This window comes from Molossus molossus, unplaced genomic scaffold (assembly GCF_014108415.1).
Source record: "Molossus molossus isolate mMolMol1 unplaced genomic scaffold, mMolMol1.p scaffold_m16_p_6, whole genome shotgun sequence".
NCBI lineage: Eukaryota > Metazoa > Chordata > Mammalia > Chiroptera > Molossidae > Molossus > Molossus molossus.
The window spans coordinates 104,708,550-104,723,126 of NW_023425399.1; the positions used below are offsets into that span (position 1 = coordinate 104,708,550).

The 14,577-nt window shown below is 38.6% G+C and overlaps 1 protein-coding gene across 5 annotated transcripts in view; it reads left to right on the forward strand.

The window, feature by feature from the left end:
* WDR7 (WD repeat domain 7) overlaps positions 1 to 14,577 on the forward strand; it is a 320,067-nt gene that overhangs the window by 197,588 nt on the left and 107,902 nt on the right. The window lies entirely within an intron of this gene.

Sequence of the window (14,577 nt, forward strand, 5' to 3'; positions counted from 1 at the left end):
GTGGGCAGTGGCAGCTCATCCCAGACCAACCCCCTGAACCTGTCCCCAAGACCCCCTTTCTCTGACTTCTCAGTGAGCCAAAGCAGCCCAGCCTGGGCTCATGTCCCCAGCCCTTCCTTCTTTCACTGTCCCCAGCTTTAATAAACGCCCTCCAAAATTCACCTGGACTTGTGTTGTGAATCTTTTCCTGCATGAAGTCAAGGACCCACACACAACTGGCTGGGCTTAGGCAGACCCGCTCAGGGCCAGGTCCCCTTTCTGGTAAAAACAGTGCACACAGATGGAAGCCCCCATGAGACTCTTCTTAGTATATGCTGCACGTGTGGTAGGAGTAAGGCCTGTGATGTAGCAACTGTTAGCCTGCAGCCATGACAGTGCTGCTCTTGAAAGTCAAAGTGGTCAAATATAGGCCAATCTCAGAGAGACTGTGGGTTCAGTGCCCGCCACCACAATAAAGTGAGACTAACCTTTTTGTTGTTGGAGGGACTTGCCATCAATTTGTAAAAATACAATATCTGTGAAGCACAATGAAATGAGGTCTGCCTGGATTGGACATTTCACATGGTTCAACCTAATATTAAAGTATCCAGCTACGCTATGATTTGGAAGAGCACCGAGTCATTAAAGCAAATTATATAAGCCAGAACCCAGATTAATCACAACTGGACAAGAGACAGAAATGATGTTAAGGAAAATAAAGCTAATGAGTGATTTATGACTCGGTCCTATACTACAGTGACAGATGTGAGGTGTGCCCCCTCATCACTGCATTGGCAGAAAAGACTTTGTTCGACAGATTTTTCACTCTCTGAATAATGTGTTCTTTGTCTGGGATTATTTAACTCCTTGCAGATAACTTCTTTGACATTTGCCTATGTGGTTGCCTTCCCGACATACTTAACACTGCAGATTTTTCTTTCTAAACTCTTTGCTGCCTTTCTAACTTTTGAGTATCAAGGTGATTGCACCTTGATGGTATCGTATATTTGCACCTCATCCACCTTTGAGCTTGTGCATTTTCTATTGTACTTTTATATCCTGATGTTTTTCTAAAGATGAGGATTACTGAAGTCTCTCAATTCTATGAATGAAATTGTAATTAGTTTGATATTTTTAAAATAATCTTCATTCTTGTGGTAAGATATATTATTCTTTTGAGAGTTGTGTGGGTAGTGAGTATCCATTAATAAAACAGCAGCCAGTTGACATTTGTTTTTTTCCACTTGTAATAGAAGTTGGATTTTGAGTTGTTCTGTTAACCTCAATAAAAGGGCTATGGACAGCTGGTAGACCCTGGTGCCCTCTCACTGGTGGTAAGCAGTCATTTTCCCCCCCGTATTACCCAGACATGAATTTATTTAAATATTTTGATTGGACCTAGACTGATTTCACTTTGCCGTGGTTAACAATATATTTCAATTACAATGAGCTATCCTTAGTAATAATTCACAGCTTTCTATTTAAAGTACAGTAATGTAATGTTTATAAAGTTAATGGGTTGATAAGTTTGTAGAATTCTTGTGTCTTGAATATGAAAATGCAGACTAAATTTTAATACAGTATAGGTTTCAAAACATCAGCTGTTGATGAAGCTATGAATTAGAAGTGTTTTTGTACTTAAACTTAATCACTTCCAAACTTGGTAACATTAGCCTCACTTTGGGGGCAATGATGTGTTTTGTGGCCTTTTGAATCCAAGATACTCAGATGATTTTACATGGGACATTATCATGTTTAAACTACATGACCCTGTAGAAAGTAGAGATTGGCAGTTATTCCTGCCTTCTACATGTGGAAACCAAGAAAGTGATGTAGTTTAGTCCTGACAGGCGGGGATTACCCAGTATGCAGAATCTTTTGCTCTCAGTTATGATTATTAAGTCACCATGTGAAAGTTCTTGTTTGAATGCATTATCTTACTGAGGAAAGATCACTTTCAAATATCCTTTTCTTTAGCTTCTTTCCTCAAAATGCCAGAATCTTTGTGGTATGGTTATCTTCAGGTGAACTACAAAACTTTAAAAATTTTTTTTTATTTTTTATAGAACAATGAGGATTAGAAGGGATGAAGCAGGTTGAAGTAAATATTAGAGCAAGTATTCTAATGTAAGAAATTGACATGAAGTTATGTACAAATAGAACATGAAAGCATATAGATAGTCTCACGGATATTAAAGGATAAGTGCAGCTTAGGGTATGTAGAAGGCAGAAGTTTGATGAAAAATAAAAGACTGAAAGTTCAAATTAAACCTGAAATCTAAGACATACTTTATCCAAAACAATTAAGAAACTCCTACATTTTATTAATTCCTTTTTTTTTTGTTATAAGCAATTTTTTTTTCTTTATTGATTTTTAGAGAGAGAAGAAGGGAGAGGGAGAGAGAGATAGAAACATTGATGAGAGAGAACATCGATTGGCCGCCTCCTGCATGCCCCCCACTGGGGATTGGGCCCACAACTTGGGCATGTGCCCTGACTGGGAATCGAACCAGCGACCTCTTGGTGCAGGGGTTGATGCTCAACCACTGAGCAACACTAGCCAGACTGCAGATCATGTTTGAAAGATATTGTTAAGAATTTCAGTTTTGTTTTTAACTAGTTTTATTCTAATGGGTTTAGAGATACAAATGTCATTGCCCTACAAACTTACAATTTAAGACATCAGTCTGTTTTATATATGATACCTACCTGAAATTTTATTTATATATATGTTATATGAAATCATATGAGTGCTAAAAGTAAATTAATTTGATGTGGAAACACATCAAATATATTTATATTCATAAAGATACTCTAAGACACATAAAAAGGCAATAAAAATAAGCACAGTTGATTGAAACAAACACATCCATTTATTTTGATCCAAGAGTTCAATATGATGCTGAGGGGGAAAATCACATAAACCTCAGTGTCGCTTTTGAATGATTCCAGAAATTAAGTTGTTATTATGAAAATGGTAAATAAAGGGAAATGAACATTTACCCTATATTTTTTGTGCACATCTCCTCAGTGCAATAGAATGGTTGATGAGAGAAAATGTTCCTTATAAACAGTATTCTGGTCAATAGAATGAGAGGATAGCACTATTTTGCCACCCTGACCAATTAAGAGACCTGGGTAATAACTCCGAAGATAACCAAAAAAGGGACATCTGAGCATTATATACTTCTTGATGGAAGTACATAACAGCATCTAAGAAATGGGGAAAAAAATAAATTTGAATCCATGCAGCCAATTTATAGAAATAACAGAGGTCAGAAGAACACTCCTTAAGTACCGCTGAGAGTCTAGATCAGCAGGGTCAGATTTTAGGAATCTCAGTGGGACAGAAGAACTGATATTTTCCCAGAAGGGTGAGAGGCAAACTGTTGATTAAGAGATTAGTAAAGAGGCATATGGATTAGGATTGGAGAGACAGATGTAAAAAAGTGAAGGAAAAGAGGGGGAGAGGGGAAAGAGAAAGAGGCAGCGGGGAGGGGGACAGAAAGAGAATCACTAAACATGTGAACACTGACTGGCTATTTGATGGTATTGGGAATTATTTACAGTTTTGTTTAGTGTGGTAATAGTATTGTGGTTATTTTTTTAGGAGTCCCAATCTTTTAGACACATCTACTGAAATATTTACAGATGAGGTTTGCTGCAAAGTAATTCAAGGTGTCGGGGAGAATGAGTGAGGGTTTAGATCAGCGGTTCTCAACCGGTGGGTTGCGACCCCTTTTGGGGGTCGAACGACCTTCACAGGGATTTCCTAAGACCATCAGAAAACACATATTTCCGATAGCAATTCATAACAGTAGCAAAATTACAGTTATGAAGTAGCAATGAAAATAATCTTATGGTTGGGGGTCACCACAACACGAGGAACTATATTAAAGGGTGGCTGCATTAGGAAGGTTGAGAACCACTGGTTTAGATGAAACAAGATTGGCCAGGAGGTCAACACTGTTGAAGCTGGATGGTGGTTAAAACAAGGGTTATTACACTCTTCTGTCTACTTTTATATATGTTTGAAGTTTTATGTAATAAAAGTGATGCCTAACAATGGAACAGGTAATTCTAAATGTCAACCAGAATTAGAAACCTCTGGGCCAGATCATCTCTAAAGTCCATTCTAATTCTGAGCCTTCTAAGTCTATTTTTGAGTCATGTTAACAAGATGTGCTCCAGAAATTCAGAGACAAATAGTTGGAGGGACCAGCAAAATTTAGTAAATAAATTAAAACTTAACCAAGACCATGAACGATAACTTAAATATGGACAGGGGAGTGTGAATCAAATGCCTTCATTCATCCTGCAAATATTTTTAATGGTTCCTCATTGCCAGACTGGGGGATGTGTTGTAGTCACAATAGTTAAGACGATGATACTTTTGAACTTCACTTATTGCAGAGGCTCTGTATTACCCTGGAGGGAATGCTGGTTTGGGGACTGGAGCTTTGGTTTCTGGACCTTTAATCTAGAGGAAGCCACATAACCTCACTCAGCCTCTGTTTTCTGATCTGTCGTAATGAGAAGGTTGGACCATTCCAGCTCTTGACTTTTATGAAATATGATGCATGAAGATATTTTGCTTTATAGCTTTTGCTGTAAGTATGGATGGTATGGTATATGGGACTAAATAGGTTTTTACCCTATCAGTAACCGTGAGATTTGCTTGTCAGTGAGAGTGGATGAAGGTATATCTCTTTTTCTGCCCTGTAATATAGTTGTATAAACAAACATTTGAGCTAGCATAATTAGATTCTCTCCATAAACCAAAACAGGTCTGACCGTAAGCGCACTTTCTGTCTCAGAACAAAACTGATCTTACTTGGACATTGGACTCACCCGCTGCAGACTGAGGGGAGAGCGTTGCTGGCTGAGGGCCACTGGGCCAGAGTTAGCAGGGGCAGGTGGGAAACCCAGAATCATGTATTTTTACCTTCTTTGTCTTCCTTTTATGTGTATAGATTATTCAGATAATAATTTTGGCCATCCTTGAAGAGGCCCCTTAGACTTTTTATTCTTCATACATGTTAAAATGATTCATAGATTACTTAATTGTCATGAATCACTTTAAGTGTCAGGGTTTACCAGGGGAAAAACAATTTGATGTATTTCAGTTGTAACATTAAACATAAACTTTTTTGAAGATAACTTAAGTCTGGAATATTACATAACCTATTACTTTTATTTATTTATTTAAAATATATATATATTATTATTATTAATTTATTTTTGTTACAGATGTTTTCTACTTTTTCCCCCATTGACACCCTCCTCCCGCTCCCTCCCTTCCCCAGCATTGTTGTCTGTGTCCATGGTTACACATACATGCATTTAAGTTCTGTGGTTTATTTCTTCCCTCCCCCCAAACCCCCTCTTCTGAGGTTTGTCCGTCTGTACCCTACTTCTGTGTCTCTGGGTCTGTTTTGTTCATCAGTTTGTTTTGTTCATTATATTCCACAAATAAGTGAGATTATGTGGTATTTGTCTTTCTCTGATTGTCTTGTTTCACTTAGGATAATACTCTTTAGGTCCCTCTGTGTCGTCTAAATTATAAGAGGTCGTTCATTCTTACAGCTGCATAATACTCCATTGTGTATATGTACCACAGCTTTTTTTTCCATTCATCTACTGATGGACACTTGGGCTGTTTCTAGATCTTAGCTATTGTAAATAGTGCTGCTATGAACATAGGGGTACATATATTCTTTCTGATTGGTGTTTCAGGCTTCTCAGGATATATTCCTAGAAGTGGGATCACTGGGTCAAATAGCAGTTCAATTTTTAACTTTCTGAGGTAACACCATAGTGTTTTCCAAGTGGCTGCACAGTCTGCATTCCAGTATATGGGAGAGCATAGTTGCCAATGATACATCAGATAAGAGGTTAATTTCCAAAATATATAGAGTGCTCATACAACTCAACAAAAGGAAGACAAAGAATTAAAAATTAAAAAACAGGCAGAGGACCTAAAGAGACACCTCTCCAAATAGGACATACAAATGGCCAAGAGATATATGAAAAAATGCTCAATGTCACTAACCATCAGAGAGATGCAAATTAAAACAACAGTGAAGTATCACCTCACACCTGTCAGAATGGCCACCATCACCAAATCATCAAACAATAAGTGCTGGCGAGGGTGTGGAGAAAAGGGGACTCTAGTACATAGCCTATTACTTTTTTTTTTTTTAAAGAGTGAATTTAAAGATTGTATTTTTTCTTTATTTATTTATAGAGAGAGAGGAAGGGAAAGGGATAGAGAGATAGAAACATTAATGAGAGAGAACACTGATTAGCCGCCTCCTGCATGTCCTCACTGGGGATCGGGCCCACAACCTGGGCATGTGCCCTGACCGGGAACGAACTGGCGACCTCTTGGTACATGGGTCGATGCTCAACCACTGAGCCATACCAGCCGGGCTTTAGCCTATTACTTTTAAATAAATATTATATATAATGGACAGAACAGTGGATTTCAAGTTAGGTAAGCCTTATTTTGGCATTACTAACAGTATAATCTAGAATAAGTTATTTAAGGTTTTTGAGAAGCAGTTTTCTCATCTTCAAATTTGAAACTAACGTCATATTCCCCATAGGACTGTTTTCATAATTAAATAAAATATCACATGTAAAGGCCTCTGGGGCACTACTTGCCATCAACTAGACAGTCAGCAAATATAATTCTCTGTTTTCTTTTCATTCATTCATTTTACTGGTTTGTGGTATTTTTTGTTTGTTTATTTTTTACTGTTTGGTAAAATGTTTTATATATTTGTAAAAGGACGGGAGTCCCAGTAGTTTCCCACTTTTACAGAAATCCATTTTGAAACCATAGTATAATATACAAATAAACACCTGTGGATGAAGAAAATAGGAACAGTTTCTGTGTAATTACATACAGGAAATGGGGGGGAGGAGTATGTCAAGAGCCTCCCTGTGTTAGGCACAGTGGGTGTTATGCCATTTACTGCTCCTGTCAGCTCAAGAAATAGGTCTCGTCCCCATCTCGTATCTCATTAGGTGACCACAGGTGAAGTCACCTAAGATCAAACTGTTATCAAATTGTAGGTTTGGGATTAGAATCCAGATTTTACTTCGTGGCTCTATGCTACTGTCCATGGATTTGCAGTCACTGGAGAGAGAAGGGTAGCTTTTGTCTCCTACTGGAAGGGACAGGGCCCAAGTGTGGAGTGGGGAACATAACCGAACCACCCAGAGGACTTGCTCCAATTATACTCAGGGCACCCTGCTTCCAACCTGCTGCAGTGAGACAGGGTTTGGTAATATGTCACATTCTTCAAGTATATTGGGATACAAAAAATATTGAATATATCATTCTCTGATATACTGCTTAGATATGAAGTTATTGTATACATGATTATGTCAAATTAAATGTATACATGGATGTGAAGTCTTAAAAATATTTTGACAGTCTTATTTATTTTTCTTTATTGCTCCTAGACAATTGAAAAGCATGGGACATTTTTATATGTTCTGTGTGTATAATATAAGAAGTAAACAGTACTGTAATATATTTTTTCAGGATGCACTTAGCTGTCAATGACAGTAGAATAACAAAGTATTTCTTCTATTAGTTTGCAGCATTACTTCTTTTATTGGAAATGAAGACTGGTTTATAGTGATTTTTAATCTAAATTTGATTATCTAAAAGAATTAATTAATGAAAATTAAGCCACCCAGAGATAGCTGTTTTGCAAATTTAGTGAGAAAAAAAACTATATTGAGGGAAAATTTTAAAAATATATTAGAACCATACTCTAACCAATAAGGTGTGAGGCAGCTAATTGCTTCCTGTCCCTTTCAAAATTACTCAGCCTGAGAAAAGATAGCACATATTGATTTACTGTACAGTAAATGTCCCGTGTATCGCCTCCTGCACACCCAGACACACACACACCGCACAGACACACAGTGGTGGCAAGGAACTGCGTAGCTAACCATTTCTTTTATCAAACTTATGTAAGAACTAAAGTGGGATGGAACACTTTCTTCCTTTGTGAAAGAAATAGCACAAAATTATTTAAACGTGCAAAATGAATGGCAGTCTAGTGTTATCTTGAATTCATGATACGTTTGCTTTTAAGCTCAAAAGAAAAACAAGTTTTTCAAAGGAAAAGTATTTCTCAATAGTGTAGTATCAATTAATCTGTATGCATAGATTAGTATCAATTAACATTTATATGCATAGGTAACAGAAGCAGTGTCAAAACTTAGCTTACATTTCATAATATTTTGGGAAGTTATTATAAACATGCAAATTTCAGTTGTGCTCTTCAGTATGATTTTTTTACTTTATGTCAGGAATGATCCACTCATCTAGAGAATAGGTGTTTTATTCATATATGTTGTGTTTTAACTCACAAATTCTGTCTTTCCATTTGTAATTTTTCTACAAGCATCTAATGTTTTTTTTCAGCCTAGACTTTGCAATACTAGTTTTGGTTGTCCTAAAGCCAAATCAGTAAAATTATCGAGAGGTTAAAAATAAAACAGATCTAGAGCAAACTGCTCTGAAGTATCATTTGTAGTACTCCTGCCAACACACACGTGTGTGTGTGTGTGTGTGTGTGATATATCATGTATGTATTTCTTTTTTATCTTAACTGAATAGAAATGATTATATGTGATTCAATTGTGATGTTCATTGTTTCTATAACTCAGATAGTCAGGAATTCATTGTATTATAGTATCTGGATCTTTATCTTGAAAGATCAGAGCCCAGAGCCTCCTTATTTGTAGAAAAGAGAATTTTGTAGTTGGAGTGACATTTCCTTGTCACATTGTATGTCACTTACTATATTGCTATGTATGTGTTTGTTAAAAAATACATATACCCCAAAATAATTCTTTGGAAATATGTTTGCCCTCTATCTTTGTTTCACATTAACACTTATTCCCAAAGAGCTGTTTCAGCTTTTCATGGAGCTTTGCTGTTGGCTCTCTTGTAAGCCCACCAGCACCCTCTGATCCCAGAATTCTCAGTGCAGGCCTAGATGCTCTGGCAAGGCTGCTGTTGAGCCCCCATTAACAGAGCCACCACTCCTGGGTTAGATAATGGACTCAAAGGTTAAGAGCAGAGGATCTCAACAGCTCCAATCAGCAGGGCTTTTGCAGGGCTAATTACCTCTTTACTGCGCTGACTCTAATGTGACATGTTTATTGCCTTAACTAACAACTCATTAGCTTAGTTGATGTTTTTGTCAATATTAATTCGTTCATTTAAGCCAAGTCAAAGCTTAAACAAAGATGTCCAGACTGAGAAACGGGCAGCAGAGTGACTTTTGTTTGCTCATCTTTTTTTTCCCCCTCCTTACTCAACTTCAATATAATAAATATGTAGAAAGGACACATTTAGAGTGCTTGTATTGAGAATGTTGGTATTTGTCCATCTACTGCATGTAAAACAATTCCGAGTGTATTTTCCTGTGGTTACTCTGGTCTCCATATGACAAGTTACTGTTCAGTGTCTGCTAAAGGCAAATACTTCCAGTCTTGGACTGCATATCTATAAAGGTTTAACATTCAGCAGTTCCTTGCTCCAGTTGAATGTTTTAGTGTGAGCATTAAAAACAAAGATCAAGTAATTTTTCATATAATTTTAATCTCCTCTAGACTACTTAGAAATTACTTTGCGATTTATCTTGTAATGATCACTAACTTACTTAGTCTGTGTGAATTATTTTAAAAGAGGGGCAATTATAAAGTTATCATGAAACATTTATATTTTGCCATACTTTTGGTTAACATTAATGCTATTTCTTGGCGAATGTCATTGTTTTGATTTCATGTATTCTTTAAATAATTTCAATTTAAAAGTTCTGGAGTAGTGCAAATGCTTAAAATAACCGAGTGTGAGCCTTGGATTGAGGGGTAAGTCGGTCGCTTTGGAGGGTGCGTCAGCATCCTCAGAACCCTGGAATCCATCTGGCAAGTCCTCGCACAGCAGGTGCGTGGGGTCCACATGGCCGGGAAGGGGAAGACGCGTTCCTGACCAGACAGCAGCGAAGCTGCAAACTCAGGGTTTCATCCCTGGAAAGACCAGTCTCTGCTTTGAAGGCCCTGGACTCACTTTGGTGGGTGCTTCCTGGAGCTAATGGAGGCCAGAGGAGGCTGATCGAAGTTCTGCATAGAACATGGAATGCTACTTGATTCATTTTCAGTGAGAAATACATAATGTATCAGAGAGACTCATTTATTTCATTTCTCATTCTATATCTATAGAAGGTTACATGGGCGCTAAATTATCAGTCGTCATAAGAAATCAAAGTATAATTGTGTACATTCTGCAATAAATATTTTGACTATATTACCTTCCCTTCTTTCCTTGGTGACCATTCTATCCTGAATCTGTTTCAATGAGGCTCTTCTGCCTTTCATTCTACTGTAACCTTTCAATAAGGGTACCAGTGACTAACGCATTGCTAAACCCAATAAGCACGTCTCAGCCCTTGTCTCTGTCTCTTGATAGCATGTGGTTCCGGCTATGTGGAAACTTGAAACTTCTCTTCACTTGCTTTCGGTGACATTGCCCTTTCCTGTTTCTCCCCCTTCATTCGCCTCTTGCTCTCGCGGTAGATAACCCTCTTCTTTCCACCTGTGAAAATCTGCCGGACCTGCCCTCGTTCTCGAGGTGTCACAGCCGGTCCTGTGCCTTCCAGACTCCCCCCACATGCCTCTGTCATTTCGCTCGCGTCTTTGTTTAAATGTCACCTTCTACAGAATCCTTCCCTTTCTATCACTTTCCACACTCTTACTCTGCTTTATTTTTCTTCACAGGACTTAGTACTACTTGACATACATGTTTGTTCATTTGGCTTTACGTCCCAAGTGGAATGTAAGCTTCATGAGAGCAGACTTTGTTATCCTGCACTTGAACATGCCCGCTACACAGCCTGCACTGGTAAATGTAACAGAATCAAAGCCCCACTCAGCCAGTAGGTATAGAGCTAGAACGTAAACCCATGTTCTCCTCTCCTTCCTTCCCCCTCCCGCTCATGTCATTCAGTGACCCTCTGCCTTTGGGGACAGGACATAGAAGTGTTTGGACCATTCCGCTAAAGACTTGATAAATTAATGGATTTTTTTTTTCTTTTTACTTCTTTGACATCATGAACTTCTGTTATTTTACTTCTTGTTACTGCCAGTCAGCACTTTTACTTCCATAGGCAGGAAGAGACTGGGGGCAGTAGGTAACATTCTCTTGTTTATTCATAGGAGGGTAAGAGTACTCCTATTTCAACCTGCCATCCAAATTACGTTAACTACCCAAAGCAAGAAGAGATTGAATTTAATTATAAATCACAGCTTGGTTCATTTATAACTCAAAATGGAGCAGAAAAAAAACCAAAAACCCACTTTGAATCAAGGAGTTTTTGAATTTTATACTCTTCTGATTGTAGGATAGGACATAGCTAATTACTTTGAATTAGGACAGTTTTGATTAACCTAGTATGTTAATGAGTTTTAAGAAATCTTTACCAAATAATTTCCTAATTTAACAAAGTTATTTTATGCTTTTTATAAAAAGAAATGATTACTTGTTTTTTATGCCATGTAGGATGTTAAAAGTTAAAGCAGTTTTTAGTAACTGTGTTCATGTAAAGCATCTAGTTGTAGAAATGTTTGCTACTCATTCTATATCCGTGAACAATGCACTCTACATTGGAATTATTTTTAATCAAATCAAGCACTAGGGTAAAGCAAAGGAATGGAATCCCAGCCAGCATTCTGCCATCCTTGTTCTTTGATGGACATTAGCAAATGGAAACATGTACTTGGTTACACTTTGAAATAAGTGGCCAATCATTATTAATTCATTTTGCTCTCATTGTAATGGCATAAATCATCATAAATTCGTTTGGTTTAAAGTGCATATAATATGTTCTCCCACAGGAATTTCCTTGTAATTGAGCTATTAATTAATGTATTTTTTAATATGACCTTTTTCCCCTTCTCTACTGTTTCGAGCCAAAGATGGCGAGTGGCCATTTCTTCATTCATAATTTTCTTTTAAGTATGAGGGACAAGTTTGACTTAACTATGCCTGGAGACTGTCCTAGGCCAGACAAAACTGCAAGAAAATGTTTATACATTACCTATCAGCAGTTCAGCAGTAATAATTGTCAATGATCTCTGAGGGCTCTTTGGAAAATTCTCTGAAATGCTGTGATTTTATATTTCTAGTAAGAAAATTTCATTCTCCCTTGATAAATATGGTTTGATTACAGCTTCCGTTTTGATTTCTAATTCTTAAAATTGCTCGGCACGGCCACTGGTTTCTGTAAGCTTTGACTGCCATAAGTCCCAGGTCCCTTTTCAGTGAGACGGCTCCATCATCAGGGTCCCCTGCTCCCTCCTGATGTGCTGTCCGTTCCACATGTTTCTGCTTCGGCCTCTTCAGTGGGCAGCGCCCAGGTCCTTCTTCACAGCCGGTGGGGCCTCTTAGCCCGCAGGTCCTTCTTCACAGCCGGTGGGGCCTCTTAGCGCCCAGGTCCTTCTTCACAGCCGGTGGGGCCTCTTAGCCCGCAGGTCCTTCTTCACAGCCGGTGGGACCTCTTAGCCCGCAGGTCCTTCTTCACAGCCCGTGGGGGCCTCTTAGGCCGCCGGGCTCCTGGGAGGCTTCGCATCTCAAGGGAAGCATCTTGGGAGGGAAAAAGCAGCCCCCCCCTCCCCCCAGGACATAAAAATTACAAATGGACAGCTGGAGAAAAATGTAAAAATGTCACTGATTCTGTATGACCTTTTAAGTGAATCTTTCTTTTTTAAAACTGTTTTTACACAATTAGAAACTGGGTAAAAAAAAAAATACCTGATTCATGTTCATATCATGAAGATGTCATGTTAGTAGGGTCTGTGGTTGCATGGAAATAAAGGTTTGACTTTGTGTTAAAGGTGTTCTGTTTACTGTATAAAACTGGCAGTACGTGTATTTTCAGTAAGTAAAAGAAGTCTAAAGTGGTATTTATTACCAAAGGAATGATATGAAAGATAATACCTGATACTCAGACTAGAAATATAGAACTATAGTTCTTTATAGTTAATAGTGCTTTCATGTAATAGGCACTCAATTAATGTAGGATGTGTTAATAAAGTAAGACTATGCTTTGTGATAAGGATGAATAAATACTCCAGAAAACAAATTCATTGTTACCTACGTAATAGCATTTGTGTGTGTGTGTGTGTGTGTGTGTGTGTGTGTGTGTAATGGCTTGTATATTAATCTTTTAAAAGAATTGGTCATGCCCTGGCCGGTTTGGCTCCATGGTTAGAGCGTCGGCCCGCGGACCAGAGAGTCCTCAGTTTGGTTCCTGCTAAGGGCACGTACCTCGGTTACAGTTTGTCCCTGGCTCTGGTTGAGGTCGTGTGGGTGGCAACCACTCCATGTGTCTCTCTCACATCGATGTTTCTCTCTCTCTCTCTCTCTCTCTTACATCTTCTTCCCTCCTACTCTATATCTCAAGATAAAATGCAAAGATGTCTCGGGTGAGGATAAAAAAAAAAAATAAAAAAGAACTGGTCATTATAACCAGCCAGATCCTACAAAAATTTTTAAAATTGATGTTTTTTGTTGGTCAGTTTATGAGTGGAGAACATTCATGTTAGCAAAGCAAAGCAGCAAGTCAGTCACACGATAGTACTGTCCGTTTTTGCCACTGTTTGTATGGGCTTGATTTCGCTGTCTCTGTCTCAACCCTCTTCCCATCTTCTGCATTTTGCTGTCACAGCAGAGAGTAAATATTTTCTTGCAGCTTTGCTCTTTTGTAGCACTTCTTAAAAAACAGCAAGACTGAAGTTGGAACACACACAAAACTTGAGAAAAAAGAGCACTAAAATATGAGCTATTGTTATCACTCTTGACGGCATGACAACAGATTAGTCTCTCAACCGCCCAAGGGGCTATGTTTACTGTGATATATCCAGGCTGGATTGTTGTGCTTCTGCTTTTTAGAGGGCGTTGTTTTGATCTGCTGGCTGGTGTTCTGAGGCGGTCTGCATTTCGGTAGTTCATTCGGACGTTTGACTAGATTACGGGGTGGTGGGGACCAGTGCTCGTGCCTCCCGAATTCCCTCTGCAGGCCCCGCAGTGTCTGGGCGCCCAGCTGCCTTGCCCTGAAGAAGACCAATGATTTGGAAACTTGACCTTGACTAGGGTCCCAGGTTGACTTGAATGATGCTGAACTTCACCCTGTAACGAGTTGAGTCAGCAGCCTCTTGGGCAGTATTTAGCAGTGATTTAAATTTTTTGTTCTGCTGAGTACAAACATTAAAAAAATACTACTCTCACCCTGGCCGGTTTCTCAGTGGTTAGAGCATCGGCCTGCGAACCAGAGAGGTCCGGGTTCGGTTCCCACCAAGGGCACCTACCTCGTTGCAGTTTGTCCCCGGCCCCGTTTGGGGTCGCGTGGGTGGCAACCAGTCGATGTGTCTCTCTCACATCGATGTTTCTCCCTCTCTCCCTCCTCCTCCATCTGAAGATAAATGCAAAAATGTCCTCAGGTAAGGATAAAAAAAAATAAATAAATACTCTCTTCATCATTTTATAAAAAAATTTTTATTCATCGAAAT